The following is a 9,305-nucleotide window of genomic DNA, read 5'->3' on the forward strand; positions in this document are numbered from 1 at the left end:
TGCCATAGGGGTGGTTATATGCTGGGAATTGGCTCCATCGATTGTGCCCAGCTGCCACCAGCTACTGGTGTCGAGAAACCAAGTGAAATAATTAACTTTTAATGTTAGTTTCACCGAGCTCATTGTATTTGGGAAAAATTGAGAGGACGCTTGAGCTTCGCTTTTAACAGTGAAACGCGATAGCACTCAAAGATCCCTGACTGCTTCTCACGCTTCGCAAAAACTGCAGCTTAAGCAACCGTAATGGTTACTGGGAAACACAGGCGGCTAACGGTATGCACGAAGGAGAGCTTTCTGGTAGAAACACGGCCTCTTGCGTGGGGCGATACCGGAGATATTGCACAGCCGCGCCAAAAAAATTGCATAATTTTTAGGTTTCCGTTTTTGTTTCGTACTTTTAATATTTAACAAAATGTAAGAGTTGGCGTACGTGAATTGAAAGCACTACAATCGCAATCGCGTTTTGTGTAAGCATGAAACTTGTTCCTGCCATTTTTTTTTTCAGACCACAGCTCAGCACCGACAACTCCACCTCGTCTGTGTTTGGGTATCCGAAATGTGCTGTCTTCAGCCTTTCAACAGGTCTCGTTTAGTGATAATGTTTTTGTATGTGTAATCACAGATAACTGTTGCGACAAACTATTTTCATTGGTAGGATTGTCTTATGCAAAGCAAAAAAAAAACTTACTTTTGCTATTCATAAATTGTAAGAAGCTTTATGTATATGCTATCGAATGTGCAGTTTGTACTGTAGATGCGAGATACTCAGGTGTGCAATATTCTTTTGTGTATTGTATGTCTTGCCGTACAAAAGTTGCTAATCAAATTGCAAAATAAAGAACATTTCACTGCCTGTTATTGTTCTGCCGAAACACAGTAGCCACGCACTATGGCATGCTGGCTCACGTATCATAACGGAATAGGGTAAAATTTTAGCAAACACAGATGCGCTGCTGGTGTTTATTATTGCGATAGCAACTATATCTACACTCCAAGCGGATTTCTGCCATCGGCGTCACCGGCGCCGTCACCGTGAGGTTCCGTATAGAGTCCAACGGTGATGAAGTCGTTGCCGTGCGTCGTATGCTGTATGTGCGAGTGAAAGCACGCGAGGGACGCGCGCTTTCACAGGGAGCGAACGCACGGCGGAGAGCAAACGCGATTTCTTCCGTCGCGCGAAAGACCGTGGGGGGACGGGAGGGAGGGCAGGCGACGCTTAGCTGCGGCACCAAATGCATATTTATAAAAAAAGTTGTCGCAGTTTCACCTGAAAGGCGAAGCATCAATTGCGATAGCAAATTTGTAGAGAGCTATACGGAGTAATGATAGTAGCTTTATCAGCTGTATAAACTTGGACATGCAGCAGCACCGGCAACACGCAGAACTGTTGTCGACGCCGTCGGCGTTTTGCCCGCGTTCGCACAAAATGCGTGCGGCGTTGGTGACTGCTGCCGGAGCCTCTGATATAAATAGGCACTTGGTGCCGCAGCTAAACGTCGCCTCCCTTCCCCCCCCCCCCCCCCCCCCCCACTGCCTTTCGTGCGTCAGAAGAAGGCGCGTTTGCTCTACATATAGGGTTATGGTAAAGGAGGAAAGAGACGCCTACTTCTGCAGCCCTTAAGGGAGCACGGCACAGAACGCGCGTTTGTTCTCTGCCGTGCGTTCACTCCCCGTGAAAGCGCGCGTCCCTCGCGCCCTTTCACTCGCACATACAGCGTTCGGCGGCACGCGGCGACAATTTCATCTCCATTGACGTCATACGGAACCTCACGGCGACGGCGACGGCGACGCCGACGGCAGAAATCTGCTTTGGAGTGTCCATATAATTGCTATCGCAATAAAAAACGTTGCGAGGCGACAAGGTGGTAAAGACTTCCGACGCTGCTCGACTAGTACCCCGTTCTCATCTCGTCGAAAACCTCCGAGCCGCCCCCAGAGGCGCCGGCAACAGTCACCAAAGCTGCGCGCGTTCGGTGCGAACGCGGGCAGAACGCCGGCGGCGTCGACAACAGTTATGCGCGTTGCTGGTTCTGCTGCATGTGCAAGTTTATACAGCCGATAAACTACTATCCTTACTCCGTATAACTCTCTACTAATTTGCTATTGCAATTGATGCCTCCCCCTTCGGGTGAAACTACGACATTTTTTTATTGCGATAGCAATTATATGGACATTCAAAAGCAGATTTCTGCCGTCGGCGTCGCCGTCGCCGTGAGGTTCTGTATGACGTCAATGGAGATGAAATCGTCGCCGCGCGCCGAACGCTGTATGTGCGAGTGAAAGGGCGCGAGGGGCGCGCGCTTTCACGGGGAGTGAGCGCACGGCAGAGAACAAACGCGCGTTCTGCGCCGTGCTCGCTTAAGGGCTGCAGAAGTAGGCGTCTCTTTCCTCCTTTACAATCACGATATATGTAGAGCAAACGCGCCTTCTTCCGACGCGCGAGAGGCCGTGGGGAGGGGGGGAGGGGGAGGGAAGGGAGGCGACGTTTAGCTGCGGCACCAAGTGCCTATTTATATCAGAGGCTCCGGCAACAGTCACCAACACCACACGCATTTTGAGCGAACGCGGGCAAAACGCCGACGGCGTCGACAACAGTTCTGCGTGTTGCCGGTGCTGCTGCATGTCCAAGTTTATACAGCTGATAAAGCTAATATCATTACTACGTATAGCTCCCTACAAATTTGCTATCGCAATTGATGCTTCGCCTTTCAGGTGAAACTGCAACAACTTTTCTCATTTTTTTTTACTCATAAGCATGGCCTACCAAGCACCAGCGGAGAAACTGGCGGTCGCGACGCAATTCCCGTTTACCTGAGGGGTATACTAGCTGACATAGCCGTGGTTAGTACAGGTGAGAAGGAAAACATCCAGCCCGAGATCAAGCTAGTCAGCAAGCCTGAGTAGAAAGCCTGAGCAAGCCTGAGCAGTCTAAGGAGAAGTTTAAACTTATCCAAGTGGTTTCACGAAAGCTAGCTCTTATCAGCGTGAGGCAAACTTGACGTCGTCAAATGACCATCAAGGGATACTTTACCTTCGCAGAAACAATTAGTATTTCGATTTCTTGTGAAGCAGTGTGTGGTCGCCCACACCAACGCCCCATGTTCCGACATATTGAGCATCAAAGAAAATCCGCATTTATATCTCTTTTTCCGACACTATAACCAGTACGATTCCTGACAGCAATGTTCGGAGCGCGCGTCAGTGTACGGCATGCACAGAACTCGCAGCACGCGATCACTGAGGAAATCGGTGCGGAGAAGCATAGTTCCGCGTTCGATAATTAAAGCTAATGTGCCCTGCAAACGAGAACCTACTTGAGAAAAAGATCACCACATATCCACGAAGTGAATGATGATGAGTGGGCGAAGCACTGGGGGATCATTCGGGTAAACCACAGCTACGGACGAGAGAGAAAGAGAGCTCGCGTCGGGAACGAGAGAGAAATAGAGCGCGCGTCGGGAACAAACGCCCTTGCGCAATGCAGCACCCCTAGCTACGGACGAGAGAGAAAGAGAGCGCGCGTCGGGAACGAACGCCCTTGCAGGGAGCCTACACACAAGCGCCGTTTTAAGCTCCCTACGCCCTTGTGCACCGCAGCGCCCCTAGCTACGGACGAGAGAGAAAAACGCCGGAAGCGTTCTCCGGAAGCCAGAAGCTGGCATCCGGAACAGCAAGCGGAACCGGAAGTGGAAACGGAAGCGGAAGCGGCTTCCGGAAGCCGGAGCTTGGCGTACACACACACACACACACACACACACACACACACACACACATATATATATATATATATATATATATATATATATATATATATTATGCGTATGCATTCATACATAGCGGTCTCCATGCCAACCAGAGCTACGGACTACGAGGGACAAGGCTCGCGCCTACGGTGCTTCGCCCTTGAAAGCACACTTATGCGGAAACGGTGGCCCGCCGGTTAAGGTGCGGATATAAGTCCGGCGTAACGCGGGCACGCGCCCTGCGCAGTGCAGTTACACTACGCCGACGCAAAGCGGACGCTCTACAGTCTAACGTCACCGCAGAGCCAGCGTGACTGGCGGCATTCGGCGCGCTTTGGCGTGGCTAGCGCGGGCATAGTACAAGCCCCATCTCGCGCCAGAGCCACTAGACCAGCGTGCATCCCGCACTAGTTTGGCTGGCCGGCCTATACAGTTCGGGCACAAATGACGAGATTACGCTCAGTTTGCGCCTTTTTTGACAAACGAAAAAGCACTCGCTCGCAGCGCCCATGTGCGCATGCGCAGCGGCAATAGCTCATCGCCGCGCTGCCGTGGGCCACGTTCAACGTGCTGTACTATGCACTGTTCAGGGGGCGCTACGACGTTTACATTTTTCACCCCAGCGTCGCCGACACAGGCAGCTAGAGGTGATAGAAATGATAAGCCATTACAAACGATAGCGGGCACTTTTCGTCGCTCGTCTGAGTGTTATGCCCCGCGCATGCGCACCTTCGACGTTTTCACTACTCGGACAGTCTTGCCTCGTGATAAGCAATCGAAAATGTCACGGCCAATGTATACAGCGTCTCTCCAATTTTGCTTCGCCCAATTGCTAGGCTGGGTGTTCTGGCGCTGCTGTCATCTCTGCAAAGCTTTAGCGCAGGGTGCCTGTAGAGGGACCAAATTTTCGCCGATCCTGGCGTCACCCGCGTGACGTATCCAACTTCGACGTATCTGCTGCGTGGCACTCTGGAAACGGCGGGCTGCATCCGCACCTTTAATGTAGCAGTTTACCTTTGTGCAGTTCTTCAACGACGTGTAGATCACTCTCGTCGCGGTCGAATACATCCGGACGCTGCAGACTACGAGAGGTACGACAGACTTTGAAGCCTATAGATCTCGAACAACGGGGTCACATGCCGACAAAGCATGACGTAGGGATGGCGAGAGGGAAGCTCAGGCCGTTTCATCGACACCCCTTCTTGTCAACGCTGACGCTACGACGAGAAAACGTGAGTGCATTGAGTTTCCTAATCGCGTTTGAAAGTGACTCTAAAGAGAAAAAATAGGCTGAACTGAACTGGTAACTAATTACCCTTCCACAATGCCATAAAAGCCACTCTTATCCTGACAGAAAAAAAAAAGTAGACGAAACGAAAAATGGGAGGCGACGCCCCCTTTTTCCGGCACCAGGACCCAGTGACGTCATCAATTTGGACGGCGTCTGCTCGGGTATAGATAATATTTTATCAATAGAAATCATGGAGGAAGGAAACAAAACAGGAGAGGCACTGACGTCACTTTTTTTGAAGCCAGAAGTGCAGCCAGGTTGGTGTGCCACCTCTCTTTGCGCCTCCAATCAGGGGTTCTGCAGCTCGCCGGAGCAGATGGGCGCGAACTTTGAATTTGCATTGTTGGGAGCCGCCGGAAATGTGTGCTCCTGACGCGCGTCAAAACAAAGCCTACAACACTTCTGTAGCAGTTTTAGTGAAGCAGACGCACTCCTGTGTTTTTCCGTGGCACGTTGAAGACAACAACGAAGACCGGCGCCGTGATTGCTTAAATTACGAAGTGACATTCTTCAACGCTAAATTGGACTGACAGTATAAACAATCCCTAGACACAATAGCGAAACTACGGGTGCGTGACAGCCACTAGAAATGCTTCTGGTATTGTTCAAAAGTAAGTAATGAAGCGAAATTGTTCAACGGGCAATTGGAATGCATGCATAAACAATCCCTAGACACATATAGAGAAACTACAATTGCGTGAGAGCCACAAGAAACGCTTCTGATCTACTTCAAAAGTAAATTACGAAGTGGCATTCTTCAACGCGCAATCTGTTGCTGGCCGACACTCACAGACCCAAAACACAACTTTCAAGACACCACACTCCAAAGTCAGCTTTTCTCGCGAACAAAAGGTGCTGCGGGAAAGACACCGGCGGAAAAATCTTATCTCACTTTTCAGAGACCGAGAGCAGCAGCGAAAGCTCCAGGAGCGCGGTTGCCATGGCAACGTTGACATGTGGGGTACCCGTCCCAGTGCTCCTTTGCGAAAAACAGCAGGTGACTTCCGCCACACCTTCTCCAATACGCTCGTGCTGGCCAGGGCCTCTCCTGGGGTTTCCTTCCTCCATAGTAGAAATATACTAACTTTTATTCTATGGGAGCCAAAGACTCATACGAGCAAAAGGAACGAAACAACAACAGAGACAGATGACCATCACAGCGCGTTGATGTTCACCTTATAAGCAAGTATCCATAGCATTTACTGCGCTACAACGGCTTAAATACGAGAAAATACTTTAAAATCGGTCACGTCACACTGACGTATGGCGCTGGAGTTTCAAACCAGTTCAGGCGAGCAGAAGATTACAAAGTGAAGCGCTGAGTAAACCGGACAATTTCGTCCCCAACGACGTCAATGCAAAGCGCGAGAGGAGAGCGGCGCGCATGCACCAGTACAGAATATAAGATACAGTCGAAACGACTCATGAAACTGAAGCTAGAAATACAATTGGTTGAAGATTACGGATCTATGTGTATTCTTTTCAAACGTTTGCACTGCTCTGTTCTGAGTCGTTTATATTCGAGTTGACAAGGATCAAATTGCAGTTTGTGCTTCTGATGTGAACTTTATTTTGGGGCCTGAAGTTGAAGTTGAAATTTATTTGCATCATTACAATGCGGGAATGCCCAAAGTTTAGGACTGTTCGTTTAGGTATGTGGCTAAACCAAATGGTTGAACTGACAAGAACTACTCAGTAGTTTAGTCCCTGGAAAATTTCATAGTGGTTATTAAAGAACCTGCTTACAATTAGGTGAAGACTCAATGGTGCGAGCAAACATTGCTATAAACGTTTACTACGGATTTATTGGTGCCTTTAGGAACACCAGTCGCATGGAAAAGCCTTAGACGTCAAGCGAGATCGAGTAACTAACATTTGACAAGTGTAACACGATTACTTTTGAAAGTCAGGTTGAAAGAAAAGAAAAAAAAAAAAGATTTCCATCTGTCAACGGTAGAAATGCGCTTCACAGAGAAGTTTCATTCTTTGAAAGGCACTTTCCGGCCTTTTTGGCCGATGCCATGTTTCAATTTATTAGGCGCTTCAAATTGAACCTTTTTTTCTGTCACAATTGCGCACCGATCGCTAAACCTCACCCTGCATTGAGCGCACAAAGAGCGACACGCGCCTGTCAAGTATGCAAATTTTGAGATACACAGACACGTGTTCCCCGTTGTAACCGAACTTCGAACGTAAATGTTTAAGAGGAACCTCCGACAGTCTGCCGTCGTCTGCTATAAGCACCCGGGACAATCCCAGCAGACGAGGTTGTTTTTTTTCCCCTCTACGTCGCTATACGTCCAAGATGGTTATCGCTGGCAGTACCGTGATACTTTACGGGAACTCATAAGTTTGATCCTTCGTGTGGTACGCAATACATACAGAGCTCGCCGGTCCAAGTACACAGATAAGAACAAATGCGTGTGTGGGGGCAACGAAGCAGAAGCGAATACTGGAAGGGGCGAGTTGCTTGTTGCGAGCGTGAGTCGTGTCGCAGAAGTGAACGTGCGCATTCGTGCCCCAGGCTAATTTAAATATAGCGGCGCTCGATTCAACCACGCGCTACGTGCAGGGGCGACGTTGGTATATAGCGCTGCATCTGCATCAAAGGGAAAGGGCCCTCGTCTCGAAGATTGTTTCCAGCGCCTGATTCTAGGATCACCCAAACGATACGCTAGCGACGCCTCGACAAGAGTGGTTCTTTCGCGATCGCCCTTTGACTTTTGTTATTTACAATTTCGTTTCGCGTCTATGAGAGAGAGGCGGCAAGCGTGTACACCGCGCACGCTTAATAAAGCACGGTGCGAAAGCGGATTGGCTTCGGAGTGGAGGCGAACGAGTCTGGGGCAAGAAAAAAATATGAAGCGAACTAGTGTGCAGGCGCGATGAAATAGGCGTTCGGGAGAAGACGTAGAGTGGTTGCTATTTGTATGTGTGCGTGTTTTCCATATGTTAAGAGAACTGTTTTGGGTGAATAAAATTTGTGCCGGAGGCCTAACGTTAGCGAAAATGCTGTTTCGTGCCTCGTTTCATAAATTTCAAGCTAAAAGAGACCTCTTCGAAAGAGTTTCGCGAGACGTGCTTGGTTTTACTTGAACGAAGGGACAAGACGAAGTTGCAGATGATGCTGCTCAGTTTATATGCGACGGCAGGAAATGCAAATTGATTTATACAAAGAATTTGCATATTGGAGCTGCGCATCAAGATTTTGTGCGAATTCAGTAAAGGGTGAAGTGAGTAAGCAAATGAGTGAGTGTTCAAGTGCGTGCAATGAAGAGTGCGTGCCATGCATCGCTAAACGTGAATCCCGTTGCCGAGAATCTAAGAACGGAAAGTCGAGTGAGTCAGCTTGAGAAAGTATGGAAACCACTGTGCAGCACGTGTGTATGTAATACCACTGCACGTGTGAACAAGTTCCACAAGTTTGATTCGAGTATTTGCAGTTCTGAGGTTGTGATAAGAAATATCGCGTTGTCGTTTTGCGTAGTTTCAAACGGTATTCATGCCGCTTAAACCTTTCATGCAAACATATAGTCTTGTAATTCCGTGACATCAATATCTGTAGTCGAGTGCAAATATGGGCAAGTTGAAATGGATACATACGTGAAATTAGCCTCAAAGACGACGGAAACCCCATACAGCCTCCTTCCGGTGTCTTAATTTTCAAGTTGCGGTCGTTCCATCGCAGTGATTCTCAAATATACAAGCTTTGTGTAGAGAAAAATATTTTTCAGGACTCAAATAACAAACCGTATCCAAGTGCTCAATTCAAGTGATCGCTCGCTGCCGTTTCTTGTCAACCTTGGGTCCGAATAGGTACGCAGCTGATTCTTTGGCCCCGCAGCGATTCATTCATTGTTTGGGTTCCAATTCTGGTAAACACTGAAATACGGAAATACTGCATTTGCCGCAACAGACCGGACATACCAGCCAATTCCAATAAACACCGGTATCGGTACAACAACCGGGAACACTGTGAGCTTAATTACGTTTTAATGAGAGCCGCCTAGTCCACCTCACATTCTCTCACGATGCTTCTGTGAGAACCCAGCGGTGCATTTAAATCTTCTCCTCCCCCTCCCCTTTGAATGGAACTGTACCGCGTGCAGAAAATTCGCTGGAAATAACTGATATTAGCTGCATAGTTGAGCTAAGACAATCCAAAAACCACTGGTGCGTGGAAATTTCTTTTCTTTCTCTGTTTTCTCTCTGGGCATATGTACTATATCCTGCACGGCCAACAGGTAAAATCAGCATTTCCTTCCTCCGTA

The sequence above is a fragment of the Dermacentor silvarum genome, chromosome 7 (genome assembly GCF_013339745.2).
Source record: "Dermacentor silvarum isolate Dsil-2018 chromosome 7, BIME_Dsil_1.4, whole genome shotgun sequence".
Lineage (NCBI taxonomy): Eukaryota > Metazoa > Arthropoda > Arachnida > Ixodida > Ixodidae > Dermacentor > Dermacentor silvarum.